The sequence below is a fragment of the Mesoplodon densirostris genome, chromosome 4, assembly GCF_025265405.1.
Source record: "Mesoplodon densirostris isolate mMesDen1 chromosome 4, mMesDen1 primary haplotype, whole genome shotgun sequence".
NCBI classification, from domain to species: domain Eukaryota; kingdom Metazoa; phylum Chordata; class Mammalia; order Artiodactyla; family Ziphiidae; genus Mesoplodon; species Mesoplodon densirostris.
Genome location: NC_082664.1, coordinates 159,011,090 through 159,034,295, shown reverse-complemented (window position 1 = coordinate 159,034,295; position 23,206 = coordinate 159,011,090). Strand labels below are relative to the sequence as shown.

At 52.6% G+C, this 23,206-nt stretch overlaps 1 non-coding gene across 1 annotated transcript; it reads right to left on the bottom strand.

Annotated features, from left to right (window-relative positions):
- Nucleotides 1-7,533: 7,533 nt before the first annotated feature.
- On the bottom strand, nt 7,534-7,637 carry LOC132489711 (U6 spliceosomal RNA). Its single transcript, XR_009532094.1, has one exon. It is a non-coding gene; the product is annotated as a U6 spliceosomal RNA (small nuclear RNA).
- Nucleotides 7,638-23,206: the final 15,569 nt, after the last annotated feature.

The window sequence follows — 23,206 nt, the reverse complement described above, 5'->3', positions numbered from 1 at the left end:
ACCCCAACCTCCTTCTCCCCCGGGGTTGGGGTGGTCGTAGGCGGGTTGTGCCACCTCTGCCCTTTGGGGCGGTCCCCCTGCTGGGCCCTTCAGCCCCCTGACAACGTGAGGACGTGGGTTCCTCTTGTTTCCAGCACCGCATCCTAGTTGCCAAGTGCAGCGCTTGGCTGGGATCTGCTGTCGTGCTGGCGCCTCGGTGTCAGCGCTGTGCGGGGGCTGGAGCTGCAAGGCTGACCACCACCGGGTCCCCTCCTCACGGGGTTCTCTGCCACCCAGCGGGGACAGACGGGAAAGGCAGACGACTGAGGTGTGGTGGTGAGTGGACAAGCCGAGGGCTCTGTACACCAGCCAGACCACTGAGAACTCAGAGATGAGTCCACCTCTTTGAGCCGTTACCTCATCTGTACACGAGAAAAGGCTTTTCGGTGATTAAATGAGACAACGCATGTCAAATGACAGGTAGATCACAGGTGCTTAATAAATACTAGTTATTTTCTATTACTTACATTTAAACTCCTTTTCTGATGCCTCAAGTCACCCCAGTCTTTATCGTGGCCTTTCTCTTTTTCCCAGATTTCTTTCTTTTTTTCTGATTCTTTTGGAATCTGGAAGTTGATAACATCCTTCTATGGCTCACCCGCCATCTTGGGTCTTTATCATTCATGTCTACCAGGGTCAAGGAAGCATGAAAACCTAGACTATGTTGTTTTTCTGAATGTTATCAAAAGAGTTGGAAGAGAAGAGTAGAATCTTCCTTCCCACTTCTGTTTTTTATTTCCTTCCCATTGTCTTCCTTTCTCTCCTTCTTCTCTCTTGCTGCAAGCTACAAGATGATAAGATAAAAAAGCATGGAAACAGAAACTTAAAATTAACATATATGCACAATGCTGCTGCTTTGGGCAATGGAAAAATAAACCATGCCTACATTTCTATTTTTCCCAGAATCTGAAGAACAACATTGGTTATTTGGGCAGTTGGCTATTCCTGGGTACATTTCAGAAATAACTTGTGTTTATTTATTAGTGGGTATTTATAACAGTGGTTCAGAGCATTTCTCCAATAACCCCGCAAAGGAGTGTGGGCTCCAGCCCTGGCGAGGAACGGGGTAGAAAGGAAAAGATGTCATGGCTGCTGGAATCACCACCCGCTCTCTCCTTAGCACTTCTGCTCACTGGGGCCCCAACATGGGGGCAGTCATGGCCGTCTGAAAAACAAGGCTCTGAGCTTTGTTCCTCCACCGGGGCTTCCATGAAAGGACGTTGTTAGAGCCTGAATCGGATTACTTCACACACACACACACACACACACACACACACACACACCGGGCTCAGACGGAGATTCTGGAGGCACAAAAGGATGGTGGATTCCTGAGCAGTCACCCACAGACCTGAGCGGCCAGGAATGCTGCCGGCTCCTGGGCGCTGACATCATCCCCCCTTCTGGCTCTGGGAGGAGCCCTCTGACCCCCAGGTCTTGGGGCAATTATTTATAGCCTCGAACCCACCCTGTGGCATTTCCATGGTGCACTCGAGGGAGACAGAATTTTGGGGAGGGCCCCATTGGCTTTTTTGAGCTTCCATCTCTGCCTCTGCCTGTGAAATTAGAGACAGTTAAGGATGGAGCCTATGGGTCCAGCATCTTCATTTGGCGGATGAGCCTGGAGAGGTCGACAGTCAGCTGCAAATCTGCCTTCCTGTTCCCCAGCTCTGCCCCGACCTCATCCTCCCTGCTCTGTTCTGTTAAAGCAGTTCCCAAAGAACCTGCTCTTGGGACCACCCTCACTCTCAAAAATTAATGAGGGCCCCAAGAGCTTTTGCTTATTTGGGTTATAGCTATCGATGGATGCCTATGTTAAAAGTTAAAGCTGAGAAATTAAAAATATATATTATGTATTAATTCATTAAAATACATTAATAAACGCATTGCACATTAACACAACATATTTTATGAGTAATAACTATGTTTTCCAAAATAAAAAATATTAGTGAAAAGAGTGGTATCATTCTCCATTTTGCAAATGGTTTTCATGCCTGGCTTCATAGAAGACCATGGGATTGTTATATCTGCTTCTACACTCAATTGTTTGCAATATCACATGTTATGTAGCCTGTGGAAACTCCACAGTGAGAGACTGAGAGGGAAACTAGCAACTAATGTCTTTGGATTATTACAAAAAGAGCCTGGACACCCTCAGGGTTCCCTGTATCATACTTTGAGAACCACTGGTCTGTGATCTATCCATCTTTAACCCTCTTTTTAACTCTGGCTCATGCAGTCATTTAATAAACATTCATTGAAGAATTGCTGAGTGTTGAGCTGGGAATTTAAAGACAATGTAGCTTATGTGACTCTGACTGCAAAAAGAAACAGCCGACTTTATCTTTCTATTAACAACGTAATTATATGATCGCACGCCCATCTTTCTCCAGGATGCTGGGAAAATTAACCTCTATCCTTCCCGGGCTTCCCCATCCAAAGACTGTGGCGTATTCCAGGGGTCCTGAGTAGAGCAAAAGTCCTGGGGGACGGTCCTGTGGCCTGACGCCCAGTCTACACAGGAGCCGTTGAAATATTCACTGCTTACCAGTTGGCCCCACACCTCCACGTCAGGCTTGAGGCTGGAGGAGGGTCTTGCTCCTGTTCCCACCTGCCCCTCTCCCCAAGAAGGGCCAAGAGTGTGGGTACATGGCCCCACTGGCTCCCCCTTGGGGACTGCAGTCCTCTCTCTCATTCCTTCTTCCTCCCCACTGGTTCCTTCCTTACAGGCCAGATTCTTCTCCCTGTAAGTTTCTTCAAGACACTGAGTCTCTCCCATCCACCACAAAAAGCCAGGGAAATGTGCAGGCTATTTCTGCTTCCTGCCCGCCTCCTGCCTCCCTTGGGATTAAGAAAGTTAATAATAAATGTGCCTGGTGCACACGGAGTAGCCAATAGATGTTCCTATTCTCATTCTTGCTGCTTTTATTCAGGGGACATTGAGGCACAAAGTTTGAATTCGAAAGGGGAAAATTCAGGAAGAGCAACCCTCCAGGGTTCACATTTCCACGTGTCCCGTGAGGATGACACTGTGTCCTCCCCTTCACCAGCTGCCCTTGATGCCCAAGCAGAGGATGAGGACCGTCCTCCAGCCCCCTTCTCCTCCATAGCCACTCTCCTGTCTCGGATCACACCATGTATTTTGTTCATGGAAGCCTGCTCCTGGATCATCCACAGATTGTGAGAATCAGCGGGGTCTGTGGAAGCTTCTGCAGAGCCCCTGGATCACCCAACCTGCCTGTGCTCAGGCCCCCTGGGAACGGGCAAATCTGCAGAGACACCTGCTCCTCCCCAGCATGTCTGTCCTCCTTCAGGTGACCACCTGCCGCCCCACCTGTTTTCAGTGGCGTCAGCTGTGAGTTCAGTGCCTCCTGGAAAGCCCCCCACCACGGTCTGACGGAGACGGTGGGTCAGCCCCAGGCCGTTGCCGTGGTGCAGGTCAACCATGTGGGTCCATCTTGTAGAGTCAGTGATTATTGGTGGAATGACAGGTGTGAGTGGGCAGAGGAAGGTCACCTCCGTGTAGGCTGAGAGTGTCCTCTACGGGATGCAGGTGGAGTTGCCACTTCCTCTCTCACCAGCTGGAGCCCATGGGGCAGCTCTATCTTGGCCAAAACCATTCTGGTCATTGATCCCTTTGCCCATCCTGATGGGGCTGCTAAGGCATGGTCCCTACTAGTTGTACATGTACATGTGTGTGTGTGTCCCTGGGCACACAACACTCAGAAAAATGGCATGGTGTGGAGTCTTCTTGTTTTCTCCTAGGCTGTCAGCTGCAGGTCCCTCCACCAAGCCTTGGGAGTAAGTCTGGAAGAAATGTGGTTGGTGGACAATTAAGACTTTTTAAGTGGAAAATACTCTCTGCTTTTTTCTTAGGATGTGAACTCCGTGGATGTCAAGCCTGGTGAGAGCTGCTGTCGGACTCCTTTGTAAGACCAGGCTGGTGACTGCCAAGTGCCCCTGGTCTCCTGTGTGCTCAGGACAGGTGGGGCCTGGTCCCGACTGTGGCTGGGCCCCAAGCCCCTGTGAATCTGGCAGCCTTATCCTCCTGTTCCCCTGGCCCAGAAGCTGGAGATGAGCAGGACGCCTTCTGAACCATACCAAGTTCAGAGCAGAGAAACAGGGTTAGGACTCAGCCCCACAGGCCCCAGCCCCCAGCTTCCTGCACAAGCAACATGACGTGGGGTGATGGGGGCCTCGAGTTAAGAACTACAACAGATCAGAGCTCAGGAAAATTGCCCGCGTTGTCTGGTTCTGAGCAGACTCGCTCGAGGTGAATCAGAGGTGAGTCAAGCGCCTTTGAGGAGGAAATGACTTCCCCGGCGGCCCTTCCTGGCCAGGGCACCATCAGTCACTCTCAGGAAACAGAAGAGAGCAAGAGAGGAGACAGTCTGCAAACTCTTGGTTGCATACGTCCCTTTTCTCCCAGGATTTGGTGGAATTGTCATGGTTGATGAGCCTCCTGTGAGGCTGGGATGTTTTTTGACCAAGTCAGGCCCGTTCAGTGAGGTGTGGGAGTTCCCTGAAGACTATTCTCCATATACTTTCCAGGGTACCTGTCCCAGGGCATAACCTTGGCTCTTCTCCTGGGGGAGGGGTGTTCCCTGGAAGGCAGGACATGGTTGCCAAGAGGCTGGAGAGCCTGCAGTCTCATAGCTGTTTAGTGGCCTCCAGGGTGGAGGGTTTTGTGGTGTGGACCCAAATTCCCGTGGCTGCGATCATGGCTGTCTTAGACTGTGGACTCTGGGAAGGCACTGGCCTTTCTGTCTAAGAGGCTTTGGTGTCTTTCAGCCCAGCAGCGCCTGCAGCTAAGGTACGATGATTTCTCAGGTCAGGCATGACTTTTTCTGCTGACAATTTATTTCCACACCTCCTAAAGGTGCTTAGAATCCGAGTCCTAGTTAGGAATGGAGGGAAATTTGGATCATCTAAACCCTTCATCTGACAGAAGAGGAAACTGAGGCTCCATGCCCGTGACATACTCAAGATCACCGAGAAATTCATGGAAGACCCAGGACAAACTCCAGGTTTCTTCTCTGGCTGGTCCACTGTGTGCTTTATAGTTTCCATGAGGCTAGTTAATAACAACTCAATTTTCATATGCTGTAATTAATACTAATACAATTAATAATAATGGCATGTTGTTTCTGTAACTCTGGAAGTTACTCCTTAAATTCGGGTCCTCGGTCTCTGTTGCCCGACCCTCATAAAGTTAGGTTTGAATGCAGCCTAAACTCCACAATGCAATGATTTGCTGATCATGATTAGGCATCATATTTTGGGGGTTGATTTGCCTAGAATCTCGATTTTTTCCCTCCTCTGTTCTCACCATAACACAGGATTCATCTCCGCACAATCTGTGAACTGTTCCCAATAAGGCTGTCCTCATTTCATCTCACAACCCCCCACTGGCAACACCAAGGGCTGTAACTGATGTGGTTCGGAGACCCGAGTCCAAGCTGTAAAAATGAATCCCCTGTGATGGTCTGGACGACGCAAACAGATCCAGCGTCTGGCTTTAATGGGAGCGAGAAATTGCTAACAGATGACGGTGGGGCTCACGGGCTCCGGTCTCTGGCCTCCAACGAGAACCCTTCCTGATGGCAGCTCCTCCCCAACATGTGCCCCAGACGTGGGTTATTTACAGGACACCACCCAGACCCCGCGATGCTAAATGTATAGCAGCAGAGGCTGCGTGTGTGATGGCTGAGGTCATGGTTATTCATTTTAGCTGTAAAGACATTTGGTTTATAAAACCCCAGTGACTCCACTGGGACGGGCTTTTGCAGAAGAACAGCCCCCGAGTTCTCTTCCTGTCCCAGCTCTGGTGGGATCAGCACTTACGTCACTGGCCCCCATTCAACGCTCTGGGGCCAAGGAAGGCCCTGGACTTGCTCTGGGTTATTTTGCCTTTTGGAGGAAGATGGTGTGAGTCACAGTGACTTACTACAAACTCACCAAAAATGTGTCTGATGTGTCCCAAACAGAAGGCACAGAAACTGCTAAGAAATTACATGAGGGCTCAGAAACAGACATTTTGGGGCTCTGCAAGAGGCATTTGGACAAGTCCGTTTCTGGAACCAGTTTCCTCTTCTGTAATGTCAAAGTTGGGGTGGGGGGACCAGGCTATTTCTCAGTCCCTCTCCAGCCCTTACAGTGTGCAAGCTTGTGAGCGTGTTCAATTGTGTATTGCCAGGGTGTTTTTAATCCGCATGCCGCCTCTCCCAAGGTGGCTGCTTCCTGGAGGTCAGGGGCCATGTCTGGGTGTACATGGCTACTTCTCTACCTCTTCTTGCCCCTGTGGGCTCAATACTCTTGAACTAAAGAGGTTAAGTGAGAGGCAGAGAGGTTATTTAGAAGAGTTTGAAATAAACCGCACGCCCCACACCATGTCACAGGCACGCACCATGGAAAACGAAGGTGAAATGGGCAGTAACAGGCCATCCTACCTGGCAGGTAGAGGGCTTGCCTTTATGTATCCAAAGACCTCCAGGTCGATGGGTGACAAATAACAGCCATTATTCCCAAAAGGGAACTCTTTTCAACCCTCTGCACACAAAAGAAGAATCACTGCCAGTGGGCGCCTTTTGAACACATCCAACAATAGCATAGACTAAGATAAACGTGCCCCAAATCTACGCTCTTTTTGGCAAATTGCGATTTAGCAAAACCGTGCTCATGTAGAGAAAGATGCGTGGGACGTAGTGGTACTGTGGGTGAGGATACACATGATTTACATTTTCTTCTGCTTGTTTATTTGTATTTTCTATATTATTAACCACAAACACAGATAAAGTATTTCAAGAAAAAAGTCTCAATCCCATTTCATCAGTAATTTAAGAATGATGGGGAGGTCCTGCCCCCCACCCACCCAGAGCAATGGGCTTCCTGCCGCCCCCAGGGACAGAACCACTTCACTCTTCCTCCCTCTTGGTTGGAGTTTGGGCAAGTCTACACACTCCCCTTATATCAGCAACTCACATAGGATCATAGGGCTCCATCCTTTGTAACAGCCAGTCTTGTGGGACACTCACAGCCTGGGTGGATTCTCTCTCCTTTCATAGCATTTCACTTCGGAATCAGTCTGTGGGCCCTGAACTCTATTCTTACTCATGCCGTCCTTGCAGTATTTCAGGTCCATTTGTGAGGTCACCTCTCCAAATCTTCGAGCAGGTCCCTTGAGAGTGGTAATTGTGTCACCTCCCTCTTAAGTTTTCTTTCTTCTTTCCTCCCTCCCTTTGTCCCTCCCTCCCTCCCTCCCTTCCTTCCTTCCTCTTTTTTCTCTTTCCTTCCTTCCTTTCTCTTTATTTCCTCCCTCCCTCCTTTCCTTCCTTCCTTCCTTCCTTTTCTTGCTTTCTTGTTTACTTGCTTTCTTTTGTTTTCTGGCTTTGTTGAGCTAAAATTGACGTATAACATTTTGTAAGTTTATGGTGTACCAAGTAGTGATTTTTATGTATGTATACCAAAATCACGACCACAATAAGGTCAGTTACATCCAAAAACATGAAATACCTCACAAATTTGTGTGTCATCTTTGCTCAGGGGCCATGCTAATTGCCTCTGGATTGCTCCAATTTTAATACTTACATTATTTCTAGTGACCTAGCTTGCTGCTTCATATCTATTAAGCATCGAGAAATAAATGCAAAATGCAATTGTGTTTGAACCACACCGACAGCATCCTGTCTGAATTCTGAGAATCTGTAAGTCAAGGACTTCAAGGCATCCCGATGAAGTTTGCCGAATACAACAGAGAAAGAGGATGAGTTCTGAACATCAGGGCATGACACCGTGAGCAGGCAAAACATGCAAGGAAAGGCCGTGAAGCCTCCGTGGTCACGGGTCACTGCATTTGCCTTCTGGGTGGCTGAGGAGCAGTTGTGGCAGGTGTGGCCTGGAGGGGCTCCCGGAGCAGACCCTGAAGGAAAGCACAGCCGTGGTCCTGCTGCCTGTCTTTCCCGAGGTTCACCTAGCGGAAACTTGGCCCAAAATCCTGTGACAAGCTCAGCTTTGGGCCATGGTGACATCGGGCCTTGGAGGCTGTGAGTCCTGCACTGAGAGGATGCAGTCTGAGTCTCGGGCATGTTCCAGAGGCTATGTTTGCAGTGCTCTGTGCGTGCACAGGGCGCACAGGGGCCGAATGGCCTCCCCATCGCCGCTGGCCCATCTCCGGCTCATTCATCTCCTGCAGCTGTCGGCTGAGAACAACAGGTGAAAGCAGGCTCGGCTCATTGTCCTGGGAAGCCTTTAGCTACGCCTGTCACCCCTTCGCCTGGTGCAGACCTCCAGCTTAGAGTGGCTCACGCTGGGAGGCCAGCTCTCTGCACGAATTGTGACCCGGAAAGACCTCGTTCCAGACCCAGCCTCGAAAGTTCCCCACGTCTGGGCCTGGGAAGTTGTCCCGGGGCCTCTTGAGGGGTGGGGTGAAAGGCAGGGACAGGTGCAAGCCCTGATGGCTGCAGGTCCGAGAGTGCATTCCGCCTCCAGGCTGGGCCCCTGTCACCGGCGGGGTGGCCCGGGGCGCCTGGTGTTTCAGGTCCCCTCTGTCTGCCCACCTCCCCAAATCTTCAAGTGGGCCACTTGGGGGTGGTCACTGTGCGTCTTCCTTTTAAGCTCTTCCTAACGGTTTAGTTGGGTACTTTATTGTATATATTAAACCTCGAGAAAGAAAAGCAAAATGCAATTGTATTTGAACCGCACTGCTAGCATCCTGTCTGAATTCTGAGAGACTATAAGATGAAGACTTCAGGGCAGCAGGATAACTTTGCCAAATATGACAGAGGACCAACAAGGAAGGCTGAAGGTCAGGACCCTAATGAGGGAGGTGGAGGGGCGGTGACAAATGGGAGGGGCCCTCAAGCCTGGGGGCGGGGTGGGCTAGGAGGAGTTTGGTCTAATCCCGGCCTCAGTTATGGTTCTGTCCTCCTGCAGCCATGGCTCCCGCCCGCCTCCTTGCCCTGCTCTGATGGCTCAGACACGTGTCACCTCTTTGTTACCTGATTACTGTTTTTCCTTCTTTTTTTTTGTGGCGGGGAGCTGTATGAGGAGAAATAGAGTCACAGTAGGTGGGAGACTTGGGAACAAGTTCTGGGGAAGGGGGTGCCCCCAGATCATGAGCACAATGATGGAAAGCACAGAAGGGTGGTGAGTCTCCGTACGGCGCCAGTCAAACTTGAAGCGAAACGTGTGCTTCCCAGCAAACTGGGGTTGTCTGCGTCAGAGGGTCAGCAGGCCCCTTCCATGGATGCACACGGCGGCGGGGGGGGGGGCAAAAGCTGGGCATGGGAGGGTGGATTTGGGGCTGGGGTCTGCCTGCTGGGTGGGGGGCTTTCTCCTTCCATCCGGAGGGCTCCTTCTGCCTTCATCCTTGGTCTCTGCAGCCCAGCAGGCAGCGCCCCAGTCAGTCACAAATGAGGGTGGTGAGCTGGACAATTTCCCCGCAAACGCTATTCTTCCTGTGTTTGGAATTCTGGGCACCAGCCTCACTCCTCATGGAACCCCTTACAAAGATGCCATTTAATTAGGCTGCTAAGTCATCAAGAGGGCAATTAGCAAGCGTCCCTTTATTGGATTTTCTAGTCTGGAGACTGTGGAGTCATCATTTTCCCCTCCTGCCTCTCTCTCCCACCTCCCCAGGTCCCTGCCTCTCTGCCTCATGGCCTGCACTCTGCTCAGGACCCTCGAGGCTATTTCTTCCCTGCAGTCCAGCCAGACCACACCCAGCTGCCCCTGATCCTCCAACGACCCCTGGGAGGAGACCTCGACCCCCCACGAGATGTGTTCCTCCTTTCCCGCCTGGCTTGCTGCCCACAGCCCCATGCCGAGACAGGGGTCTGAGCTCAGTTCAACCTCAAATCCCTCTCAAGCCTGGCCAACCTTGGGCACTGTGGTGTCCCTATCTGGAACTCTTATGGTAGAGAGGCTTTTTTGGTTCTTACCACTGGTTGTGTTGTAACGTCATTCACCTTTTTACTCACATATTCTATCCAACTAGATGATAACCCCATTTGGTCAAGGACTGTGTCTCATACGATTGAACTTCGGGACATCTGTGTAATCTTTTCTCAGTCGAGTCAGTAGACTCTGGATTATTATCACAAAGCATCTCAGGGTCGGGGGCTGGGTGCTGGGGCAGCAGGAGTTGTCGCGGGTAGAGGGCTGCAGCACAAGACCCTCTACACCTGGACTGTTCTTTGTGGGTACTGTGTCTACGGACCTCCATGAACCCAGAGCAGGGCTGCGTGTGTGGTCGGCCACAGGGTTCAGCCAGTGGATGGGAACCACCCGCAGCTCTGGTGACGGCCCTCCAGGACAGACTTGCGGTGGCCACTCACTTGGGACATCTCGGACTTGCCTGCAGTCTGGAGTCCTGTGGATGCCCCCGTCCCTCCCGGTGCCCCTCCCCCTTCCTTCTGCTCCCATGCCAGCTGACCCAGCTTCCCTGAGCCATCATCCCCATCATTTCCCAGCACCAGTGCCGCCGGGTCAGCACGCCGTCTTGGGGGAACCCTCCCAGCAGCCCAATAAACCGGCTTCAAATTAGCTTCACTAAGCCCCCTGGGGACACCCAGTCTCCCTGGCTCCCAGTCCCCCAGTCCCCCAGTCCTCCATCACCCGGTCCCAGTTGTGCTCGTGGAGGGGCTGTCACTCAACATCCTGGAGTGCGGGTCTATTATTAGGTAGCTCCCAGTGCATGCCAGCACCCACACCCCCAGGTCCCTCAGGTCCACCATCTGGCTGCCAGTGGCTGCATGTCCCTGAGGTATTTTTTTGTTTTTGTTTTTGCAGTACGCGGGCCTCTCACTGCTGTGGCCTCTCCTGTTGCAGAGCATAGGCTCCGGACGCGCAGGCTCAGCGGCCATGGCTCACGGGCCCAGCCGCTCCATGGCATGTGGGATCTTCCCGGACCGGGGCACGAACCTGCGTCCCCTGCGTTGGCAGGCGGACTCCCAACACTGCGCCACCAGGGAAGCCCGTCCCTGGGTTTTCTTAAGGAAAGGCGGCTCTGGCCAGGGGCGTCCTGGGAGTGACCAGGTGATGGTGTCCGGAAAGAGGAAATGCTTGCTAAGTCTGGGCAGGCTCTCCTTGCATAGGGTAAGGGGGAAAAGGGGCTGGTGATCACTGGGTCCTGGCTGCAACGCCTGCCTTTACTTCCAGGACACAGGGTTCTGCAGGGCTGGGACTAGGGGGAGGCAGGCAGGGCATCCTGCCCCTAATTCAAGGAGGAGCTCAGTCTTAAGTCTGTGCAATCCCTCGCCTCATTTCCCTCCCCCCTGCCTGGTACCTTGCTCCACAGCAGCGGGGTAAAGGGAAGAGTACAGGCTGGGGGTGCCATTCCACTGATCACTTCTCTGGCCCCGAGTTTTCTCATCTGTAGAATGGACGTAATAAAGGCCCAGCCCATCTGCTTTGCAGGGTTGCTGGGATCACATATCCTCACGTGTGATGGGGTGATACTCGGAACGCCCTGCAGCCTGCTAGCCGATCAGCTGGGTGGCAAATGTCCCTTCCTGCCTTGCCCTTGGGTCACACATCTGTCCTCACCTGCCACCTTGTTGGCACATGGGAAGAGACCTCGCACCCACAGTAGGACTGGGCTCCGATCTGTGTGCTCTTCAGTGCAGACCTCGTGCTGTTAACCCCAGGCCTCCCAGAGCAAAACTCCCCATGTGCTCAGAGACTCCCAGCAGTGGAGAGGGGAGTAAACCTCACCGGGGCTGGGGAGAGGCATGCCCCCTGCCCCATGTGACACGGGTGAGAGCCGTCATTCTCCTACAGACCTGCGGCAGGTACGGGTGTGGCCTCTGCTCACACCAGGCGGGTGCCACTCGTGAGAGTTCTCCCCCAGCATGGCAGCGGCAGCCGCCCAGCCCCAGGGCTCAGGCCATGTGAGCTGCTGGGGCTGTGACTGGGAGCCAGCCTTGTCCCTCCCAGCTCAGCCTCTCCAGCTCCAGAGAGCGAGACCGGGCCGTCCCTGAGCTGCAGCTCCGGCGGGGACTCCAGGGGCATCTGGAGGCTCTTGCCCGGTGAGGCTCCAACAAGCCTGCCCGGGGGCCTGGAAGGAAGGGTGTCTGTGCCCGCTGCAAGACTTCCTCCAAGAACAATGGAAGAGAAGATGCCGCCTTCCGCTGGGGAAGCTGGACGGAGTGTGGTGGCTACAGGTCTCCGAGGGGTCAAGTGAGTGCTGCCGGGAAGCCGCCTCCCCTGGAGGAGCGGGCATCACGAGACTGCCCTCCCCGGGCCGGACCCTCCCCCCTTAGGGCATTTGGGCAGCGGCTCCCGCAGGGAGGAGCTGCTTCTCCTGCTTCCCGGGGGCCGCGGTTGCTCAATGGTGGATGGGTGGCAGGGCGGGTAAATGGCACTTCTGTGTCAACAGCTTTCAGCATTATCACAAGTCATCTCTGACCACCTTCACTGTAAGATCTTTTTATGAAGACACTGTCTCTGCCTTCTAGAAGATCCCAGGCTGCTTACGGACAACGCAGAAAGCATGGCAGGACGGGAGGCAGCACAATACCAGGGAACCTGGAGCTCTCGCTGCCCCAGTTTGAATCTTACCTCGGCTACTCACTGCCTGTACACCTGAGGCATGTATGGAACTGCTCCAGGCCAAGGTTCCCCCCAGCCCTGCCCCCAGCACATGGGGATGAAGACAAAGCATCTACTTTATGGAGCTGTTATGAGGGTTAAAGGAGTCACTGTTTGCAAAGCCCTTAAAAGAGCACCCGCACCACACACTCAGTGTTGGCAAAATAAATAACTATGACTATGTAAAGGGCCATAGGTGGCCATGACGAACGGGATTGTGGCGGGGGAGACGGTATTCCGGTTTTAAGATGCAGCTTAGTTTCAGTTGCTTCACATCTGGTTTGGGTTTGGGGAAAGGCACATAGGCAGGAAGGCGGTTCCCAAATAGAGAATTTGACAAGCAGTTAAAGACACGGCCTCCTTGCTGGGGAGCCAGTCTCGGGGACAGAGGCCTGCACTGTGGAAAAGCACTGGATAAATAAATCACTTACTTCTCTCACCAGTGCGGGTGACAGCTCCCGAGATCAACATCGATGGGACAGGAGGGAAGGGGGCAGGGCACGACCTTCAAAAGAATGACGCAGCCGGTGAGGTTATGACATAAACTGGTCAGAACCCATTAGGCCCAAGACGGCAGAAGATCTGACTTCCAGTGGACCTTGAACCTCGATATATGATTATTGTAATGGTATCAGGGAGACCAGGAGTTTGGAAGTTGAGTTGTCCAAACACATTGAGGCTGGCCAGCCATTCAGAGTCTAGGGCCCACCAAGCAAAAGTAACTCATCAACCTTTTAAAAGCACACAGCTGAGTCACTAACACCAGTAGCAACCACTTAGAAACATTTACTAGGTGCTTTATCTGGAGTGACGGGCTCAAACCACGATGAAATCCTAGGAATGTTATCTCCGTCGTATAGATGAGGCAACTGACACAGAGAGATGAATAACTTTTTCAAGGACACACAGCTTATAAATACTAGAGTTAAGGTCCAAACCCAGTGAGTTTAACCACACCATTAAACAGCTCCTGGGCTATACAATTACTTACATTCTAAATGCAATACCGGAACCTGCATTCAAACGGCATCGGTCACCTTAACTTCCAAGATCCACACACTTTCCCTGAGGGATTCCCAGCTTCTAGGCAGTGGAGAGGAGCAGGCAATGGGCCAGCACACAGGTGTGTTCTGGTCACATCTGCTTTCCAAGACGTCTTGTTCCTACCTGCTCACACGGGGTTTGTGAGTGACTAGAACCCCCCAGACAATTTCTGGGCAGTCAAACTTCCCCCATAAGGTATTGCTTAAAATGATTGGTTTGGGCCCATGATTCTAATGTAATGAAGTCTCCTTTACCAGTTCAGTCCTCTGAAGCCCATTAACTCTGCCCTGTAGCTTGGCATCCTCCTCTGTGGATCTGAGCAGCGTGATTTCATTCTGGTCTCTGATTAAACAGCAAAGGAACAGGCTAGGGACAAGACACTTTCTTCAGCTGCTATTACTTCGTCAACTACAGACCGGCCCCCATGGACCCTCCTGCTCACTGATCCAAAGGGTGTTCTCAGTAAGGTCCTCACCCCGCCACCCCACCCCGGGGTCTTCTCCCTCAGCTGCACTGCTTTGTGGCCCTCTCTTTACCTTTCCTCCCAGATCCTGTTCCTGCACTTGGGTGGGGGGTGGGGGTGTCCTCCGGGACAGGTTCTGAAATCAGAGCTGCTGCATTCCTTCCCGTATTGTCTTCAAAGCCAGCGGAGCGAACAAGCCTGCCTGAGATTCACGTTACAGCTGGGGCTTTGGAAGGCCAGGGGCCAGCGGCAGCCGTTGCCAAAGCAACCAGGGGTGCAGAAAAGAGAAGAGGCTCTGGCCTGGCTTCCAGGGGTCAAGGAGTGGAGGGGAGGGCCAAGGGTTGGGCCCAGGTGCACTGTTTAGGAGCAAGTGTCCCAAATGTCAACCAAGGGTCCCTCTACCTGCTAAGGACGGCCAGCGCCCCCCGCAGCCAGTGCCCTGCTGCGTCCCAACAGGTGTTCCTGAGTATCTGCCACATCAGGGGTCCACCTGGCCCTGCAGAGCCCTTCCTTTTGTACACATCCTCCCTCCCACCTGCCTGTCTTCAGTCCCGTCCTCCCCTTCTCTCTTCCTCTGTTGGGACTCTTTTTTCCCTCCTTTCCCAGGTATGAGAACATGAGCATCGAAAGACTGAAACAGTAAGACATACATTTAAAATCAGATGAAAACAAGGCCTGGGGAGGGACGGATGGTGGCCACTGGGCAGGTTCACTCTGTAGCCTCAGCACCTCGACCTCCGAAGGGCCTGTCCCACCAACGTTGGAACCAGCGATCGGTGGCATCACCCCCATGAGGACCCCTCGATAGTGTTCTCCCTGGGGAATCAGAGGGGCTTTGCCCTTTGAAGACCTTGAGAGACGTGGCCCTTCCTTTGCTCCCTGGGCCCCTCTGGCCCATCCCGAGCAGCCGTATCTCAGGAGGCAGCCTTCACGTGTGACCAGCCCCAGCTCTTTTACCTTCTGGAAGAGGAAAATCCTGTAGGTCCAGGTACTTATGGAGCCCCTTCGCTGAGCACAGGTTTAAACCAGGGCTCACTTTTTTAGGTGCTCTCTGCTTCATTCCCACCACCCTGCAGGCTCGTTTCTAATCCCTTGATTTTGTAATAGTTCTTTGGGTTAACTTTGTTTTTCTCAAAATATCCCGATCAGAGGAATCACGCAGAAGTGGAAATGGAGGGTCAGAGAAGGCTTTTCAAGAGGCAGGGTCGTCCCAGTGAGGCCGCGGTGGCAGGTGCCGTGCAGAAGGCAGGCGTGGGAAGGGGATGCCTGTGGTGTCTGCCTTGATGGTGGGCCGGCCTCCTGCCGCCAGGGGAGTGTGGAGGGACGCCTAGCATCAGGAGGAAGTGTCTGAGCATCCACCTGGTTGGCTGTGTGTCTGGACGTGCCTTGAGAGTCTACAAACCATTGTTTTTATGGTCACAGGACGTTTACGACCATCCACAGAACAGCGGGTGCTGGTGAGCTAGTGGCTGGGCACGCTGCCTGCACACTTTGGACCTGAGACCATGTCAGTCATTAACCAGGCGGCCCTCCTGGTGGGAGGCACAGGGGATGTGACAGCAAGAGCCTAACCCGGCCGGTGTGACCTGGGGCCAGCCTCCCGTCCCTTGCCTCCGTTTCCTCGTGTGTGACGCGGACGGCAGCAGGCCTGGCCTCGCAGGGCCGCTGAGGGGAGTGGGCGAGTGAACAGCTGGGCCCGCCAGCCCCTGGTCGTTCTTAGTTCACTGGAACATTCTAAGTGCTGGGCACTCCTATCATTACAAAGGTCAGAATCCTGGGCTCCAGTTTGTTTCTGACTCTCGCCCAGCTGGATGCCCCTCCCCACCCGACAACCGCTGAGCACCCCAGTCTTCTCCAAAGTCCCCGTGATCCCTTATGCTGAGCTGGGACTGGTCCAGAGCAGCTCTCCCTGGTGGCCTCAGCCAGGCATCCGCTCAAGCGGGCGGGCCCAGCCTCCTGCCCGCAGCCCCCTCCTCTGCAGCAGGCGTGGGCAGCCAGGAGTTTTGCGCGTTAGTGTCAGATCATGAAGTCCCAGTACATTTGTCAGGCCCAGGAACGCTGTGTGCGGCCTGCTCCAGAAGGAGCAGCTGCGTTTTGTCCCCAGCCTCCTGCGGGCTGGCCTCGGCTCTGGGAGGAGGAGCCGCCTGGCCTGAGTGGGGCAGGTTGGGCGTTGCAGTAAGTCTGAAGGCAGGATGTTGTTCTGGAAGAGATGAGCACAGTGTTGGGGGCCTCTGAGGCCCGGCGGAGGCTGGATGTGCTGCTGGGAGCGATGCAACAGCCCGGATGTACCACCCAAAGCCGGTCACCAGGAGCCCCTGGTCCTCAACCACACCCGTCTCCCAGGGCTCTTGTGAGCATTTTCTGCACAGAAAACCCTTAGCACAGGTCCTGACAGGTAGAATGAACACTCATTAATTTCCCATCTTTCCAACGGAAGACCCAACCACGCTGACTTAAACATATACCAATGTCCTCCATCGGCCTCCAAGCCCTTTCCCTCCTCGGCTGGCCTCTGTAAAGTACCCATCACATGTGGAACCGTCTCAGATGGAGTGTGTTCCTTATGAGGGAGGGGCCCAGGGCAGTGCTGTGCATCTCAGTTCATTCTTTGGCTTTTAACCCAGCCACTTGCCCGGCGCAGGGTTTCTCTCTCCCTGTGTCTCATTTCTGTTGGGGACGCCTGGCCTCAGGCTCTGTCCTTGTTGAAACCATGTTTGTAAGGCCTCAGAATGACTCAGACGCCAGTCATCCGCTTGCCCTCGGCCATGTGTTTAATCTCCCTGAATTTTGGGTTTCTCATGCTGTAATGCAGGTGGGTGTGGTCAAGGGGACCAGGTCCGGGGTTTGTGGGTGTGAAAGCCACGTGAATAAGTGCTCCGAGAGCATGTACCCAGGGGGAGGCCCGGGGAACCTGTGAGCGCCCTGAGGAGAAGGAACCAACCCCGCAGGGAGGCCCAGAGCCACCCTCTTCAGTGTCAGGGCTGCAAAGAGCTTGTGGCTTTGGGATCCTGGTCCTTCTGAGGCCCAGCTCACCCAGGGAGGTGTGATTATTGGTTCAGAGGCCTGCAAAGTGCAAAGGTGGCCATGACAGGGCGGCGAGAGGGCTAACAAGGCCCTTCAAGCCTGGGAGCCCTGGAGGCGCCGCATACACTCGGAGCTCCCGCCAGCTCAAGGCCAAGGCCACCGGGCAGCAGTTCAGCAGGTGTGAGTCCTGCATCCAGGGAGGCCACCGCGAAGCTCTGTCCTTACCAAGTCCACGGCCCGAGGCCCGAGGCCCGAGGCAGGAGAAAGAGGACACACAGATGGGACTGCTTTCAGCTCTGTGGTCACTCCCCTGTCCCTGTCCCCCGCCCAGAATCTACCATCCAGGCTGCATTTCTCCAACTGCAGAGTTTCCAAACCCCACTCCTGGGCCCCAGGTGTGGAAGAGGTATGAGCAGGTGTGCCCATCTGCATGGGTGTGCAGGCAGGAGCATCCCTTCTCCTTTGCTCCTGGATCCCACAGGGCTGGTGGAAACTTGGCCCCAATCATGGTCACGGCTAGATTTCCTCTTCCTCTGCTTTCAAAATCCCTGACACAGTAAGCATTCCATATGTTGTGTGAATAGATATCAAATTTATAGAAAAAAATCTTGTGTCAATAACTTTGGCTCCCTGACCTTGTCCCCATCCACCTAAAGAGGATTCTAACCCCCGTGCATGGTACACATTAGGTGTTTACTAGATGCTTGTTGAACAACTCCTGCTACAAGAATTCTCCCCTCCAGCCCTGCCACCTGAGGAGTGACAGCTACACGACCCACGTCCCCCAAGGTCTTGAGAAGAGAGGCTGTGACTCAGGAGCACAGGGCCCTCACGACAAGGTCCTGGGCCATTGTACTGGAGGGACCTGGGCCTGGCAGTGTCTACGTGGGAGGGTGTACGTTCCCACCTCGCATGCACCCCACCCACAAGCACAAACACGCGTTTGCATAAACGCGTAAGGTGTGAGCCATGTCCTTATCGGTCAATAGAACTTTATCCACAGAGTGACGGGCTCCATGCAAGCCCTTCACTTGCTGAGCCTCTGCCCTGCTGGCCAGAGAGGTTGAGTGGCTTGTCCAGACCACTGGTAGAACTGCGACGCCCCACGGCCCCTCCCCAGGTCAGACAGAGGCAAGAATGTCCAGGCTCTGCCCCCCTGTTCACATGCAGAGGAGGGGTTGCAGAACAGCGTTGTCCCCTAGTGACAATGGCACATAATTCCACAGACACACGGAACCGATCCAACCCTGGACTAAAGGGGAGGGGGCTTGCAGGTGCTCATTTCCACTCCAGAAGTCCAGCTCACACTGAGGACTTCCCGTCTTTTGGGAAGATTTGTGATCGTGGTAACACATTAAAGATTGGATGTCCCTTTACAGCAGAGAACCATCCTTTAAAGATGAATAAGCAAGCTCATTTGAGGGGCAGATGGCCTCACAACGGTTTTTCTAGAGCTAATTCGGAGGTCTGCTCCAGACCTTTTCTGACTTCTTCCCTCTTTTCCATCAAAGCACACCCACCATGTACCTGTCCTTGGTATGGGTGTCATGGATGAAAGGGAAGATGGACTGGAGAAATGAGTGCTGGGTAACCATTAGCTTAACAGGTTCTATCTTCCCTGGCAAAATTATTGGTGATCCCATTAAAATACTTAAGTTGCCATCAAGCTTTTGAACTGGTGATCTTCACATTGGAAATGTCAGGTCTTAAGGCTGCTGGAGAAGGGACTTTGGGAAGGTGGGCTTCTGAGATTACAATATTCATTATTTCATTCAACCAGCCACCTGATCAACAACAACCCAACGTTGATTGAATACCCACTGTGTGCACAGACATCTGCAAGGCAAAGCTCAACATCACACCTGGGCAGGTGAGACCCCGGGTGGGACTGGATAGGAATCAGGGCTATTGTTAGGGTGTGGAGTTCAGGACGGGGTGTCTGTGCTCAAGCACTACTTGAAGTTGGTTCAGATTGGTTGAGATTCTTTGAAGATTCCATTTTAAGGCACCTTAAATGGGCCCTTTCTAAAGGGGTCCCTGACAATGTAATTGTCACAGACTTGGAGTCCCACTGTCACGCTTGACTCTGGGGTCCACGTTTATGGACACAAGATGGTTGTTCACTTTCTGTGCCTCAGTTTCCTCACCTGTCAGTAGGATTGTTCTATGGATTGAATGAGATAGTGAATACAAAATGCTTAGAAAAAGACCTGGTATATGATAACTGTTAGCTCTTATTATCACCAGATTGTTGCCAACTGAGTGTAGAACTTACAAGGACGTGGGCACCGTCCGTGCCAGTGGTCAGGCTATAAAGCACATCTCTGGATGACAGGGCTCCGCAGAGAAAAGCACAGCTGCTCTTGGGGTCACATGCTGGGACTTGAGGACAGTTGCCAGCTGTGTGACCTTGAGCAAATCACCTCCCCTCTTGGGGTTTTCATTTCTCGACAGAAGGCAGAGTCAAAGGCCTTCCTTGCTTACGTCACACTCGGTAGCAAAATGAAATGAGGGGCTACACAGCTGTGAATCGTCCTCATCACCCTGCTTTTCTAAAAAAATTATTTATTTACTTATTTTTGGCTGCGTTGGGTCTTCTTTGCTGCTCACGGGCTTTCTCTAGTTGCGGCGAGCAGGGACTACTCTTCATTGTGGTGCACAGGCGTCTCACTGCAGTGGCTTCTCTTGTTGTGGAGCACGGGCTCTAGGTGTGCAGGCTTCAGTAGTTGTGGCTCACGGGCTCTAGAGTACAGGCTCAGTAGCTGTGGCGCACAGGTTTAGCTGCTCTGTGGTATGTGGGATCTTCCCAGAGCAGGGCTTGAACCCGTGTCCCCTGCACTGGCAGGCGGATTCTTAACCACTGTGCCACCAGGGAAGTCCCGCTCATCACCCTGCTTCTAGGAGCCTGGAGCAACTCACCCAGGCAGGTGGGGGCCACGTTCTCTCCTGCTCAGGCCCCGAAACTTCCACAGTGTGTGTCCTTCCTGGGCACGCCGAGCTCTAAGCTACTAGCTGGCAGGTGTTGATCTGACTCAGCCAGAGAAAAGGGAAAGAGAGGGGAGAAAGGCGGGAACAGTGCAGGCAGGTATCTCTCTCTCCCTCCTTTTTCCTCCCTCCTTTCTTCCTGGCGTTCTCTCTTCATCTCTTTCTTTCTTCTTTCTTTCTCACTTTTCCTCTTTCCTTTTTAATCACTTCCTTTCTGATTAAAGGAATTGTATCAGACACCACCTGGGCACATCTTCTCACTCTGGGTAGCAAACGCTTGACCTTCTGTTTTGGAGCTGAAAGGCATTCTGAGCTGTTCAGAAAGGGACACAGGCAGAACTTTTGATGGGTCCCTGGGAAAGCGAGGCAGTGGCTGTGTCCCTTCTGGGGGAAACCCACGGGGCGGTGCAGCGCGCGGCACAGGGACAATGAGTGTCCCTCTCGGTGGGGATCAAGCAGGCTCACCAGCGTGGACAGACTGGGATGTGCGGGCATCAGCCTGGTGCCCTGATGAGGCTTCCTGGCCTCTGACCATCGCCTGGTGGAAACCGATGTGATTCTCCAGATCTGATGCCTTGTCTCAGGTCCCTCGGATGTGCCCACCCCGATCCCCATCCTTCAGACCATGACTGTCATCCAGTCCTCCCGGGAGGTGAGTGGCCCCGGCTTTCCTCTGGAGTCTCCCCAGCCTGTCGTGAGGGGTGAGCTCTACCCACTTCCTCGTGTGCCACCCCCTCCGATCATCAAAGAGCCTCTTCTGGAGGCGAGCCTCCTCTTGGAATCCAAAGTTCCGGCTCTCCTAGCTGAAGATTCTGGGTTGGGCACTGGTGGCTTATCAGGAAGTGAGAAATGGATCTGGGGCCCTTCTTCCTTTTTGCTTTCTTGTATGAAACTTGAACACTCTTTGAGGCAAAGTGGGCAACTCTGACTCGGTGGAGAATCTTGTGCAAAGGGACTCAGGGGAAACAGAAGTAAGACAGACATTTCAGGACAGTATCTCATGATGGGGAGCAAAGTTGCCATCCTGGTGATGTCATCAACCCCCCCCATAATCTTACTACAGCAGGAGAGAGGCATGTATGTGTTCCCCCCTCATCTCCATAGGAAACGTGCTCACTTGGGCACCTGAGGGCTTTCAAGCTTTGGTGGCCATGTCCCACTCTTTTGTGACTTCATCTCGGCATTTCCCTGTGGACCCTGGGAAATTCTCAGCAGTGGAGGGGTGGGGTGGGTGGCATTTCTCACGGGCTGAGGGCCTGCCTGAGCAGACAGAGGCGGAGCAAATACATTTGGTTCTTACTTGGGATCCTACTTGAACCCAAAGACCCATGAGGAACATCAAAAGCCAAGCTCCTGGGCATCCCCTGCAGTCCTGCCCCTCCCTCACACCGGTGTTCCCCATCCCAGTAACCGACAGCTCCAACTTTCAGTTGTTCTGGTCAGAAACCTTAGAGACCCTGATCCCTTGCTCTTCCTCTCCCTACGTTCAGTCCTCCAGCACATTCGGCCAGCTCTCCCTTCCAAATATGTCATGAATATGACCACCTATCGCAATCTCCACTGTTGATCATCAGTAGCCTGCCAGTGGGCCTCTCTGCTTCCAGAACGGAAGGTCAAGTCCGTGTTACCCAGAGTCAGATGTGCCCAGGTGTCTGATACAATTACTTTAATCGTGAAAGGCGTAATTAAAAAGGAAAGAGGAAGGGACTTCCCTGGTGGTCCAGTGGCTAAGACTCCTTACTCCCAATGCAGGGAATGGAATCCTGGGTTTGATCCCTGGTCAGGGAACTAGATCCCACAGGCCGCAACAAGAGCTCACATGCCGTAACTAAAGATCCTGCATGCTGCAACTAAGACCCGGCGCAGCCAAACAAATAAATAAACGGAAAGAGGAAAAGGAAGAGTGAGAAAGAAAAACGAAAGGGAGAGGGAAGAGAGAATGCCAGGAAGAAAGGAGGGAGGAGGAAGGAGGGAGAAAGATACCTGCCCGCACTGTCACCGCCTTTCTGCCCTAACAATACCAAGTAAGGTGTCTTTACACAGAAACGCACAAAACAAGGTTGCGTGTTAACCAGCAGCTGTAGGAGCCTAATTCTGTCTCTCCCCCCAGCCCAGGAGCGATGGTTTAGTGTCTGCTAATTCAGTCAGTGTTCGTGGCTATTTTAACGAACATCACTACTGTGAATAACAATAAGCAACCGTACTTTGTCTAATACTAAGTGAGAAATAAAGGAAATAAATGGAGAGAATCCAAAACACATAAAACAAATTAGCTAACAAAGTCCGAGAGAAGAGAAACTAGCATATCGTACAGCTTACTTAGATATGCATCTCCCAGCCCTCACAGGTTGCAACAATTTACAGGTGTGTTGCCTGGGCCCCATTCTCCTCCCTTCTAGCCTCTCTCTTCAGTTTGGGGGGCATTTTGATGCCTCTATGGTCAAAGCCAAGAGAACTGAGATGCTCTCTGAAGTTCGCCTTCGGCACGCCCTCTGATCACTTATTCTATTTTTCTACGGGATGTGAGGTGAACAGTTCCGTATACACAGCTGCACAGGTTGATAATTTTTACACGTGGATACACTTGTGAAATCAGCACTGGATCAAGGTTTAATGACCTCTGATCCTCCTATCATTTTAGATCTGAGCCACCTACCTCCTCTTTCCTGGTGAGTGATATTAGGAATGACCTCACCTGTCGGAGAGACCGCACCTACTACACCCACAGCCAGGTGTGGCTTTTCTATTTAGGTTCAGTAACATGGCCATAAATTAATAAAATACATTTGATATCATTCCTATCACAAAACAAAACAAAATGCACACAGGTATCAGAAAAGGAGAGTTATTCCCTTCAACCACAATGAAAAATACTGGTATTATTTAATTAGCTGATTCTCTTAAAATGATTCCTTAAGGAATACAAGTTTTGAGCAAGGGAGTATTCCCCCTTCGCACTGGGCAAACATTTATAGATGGTTACTTTAACAAAATTTATTTAAATCTACACCTGAGTATTTTTGCCCCACAAATATCTTCATAATATCTTGAGAAGTCAAATTGTGC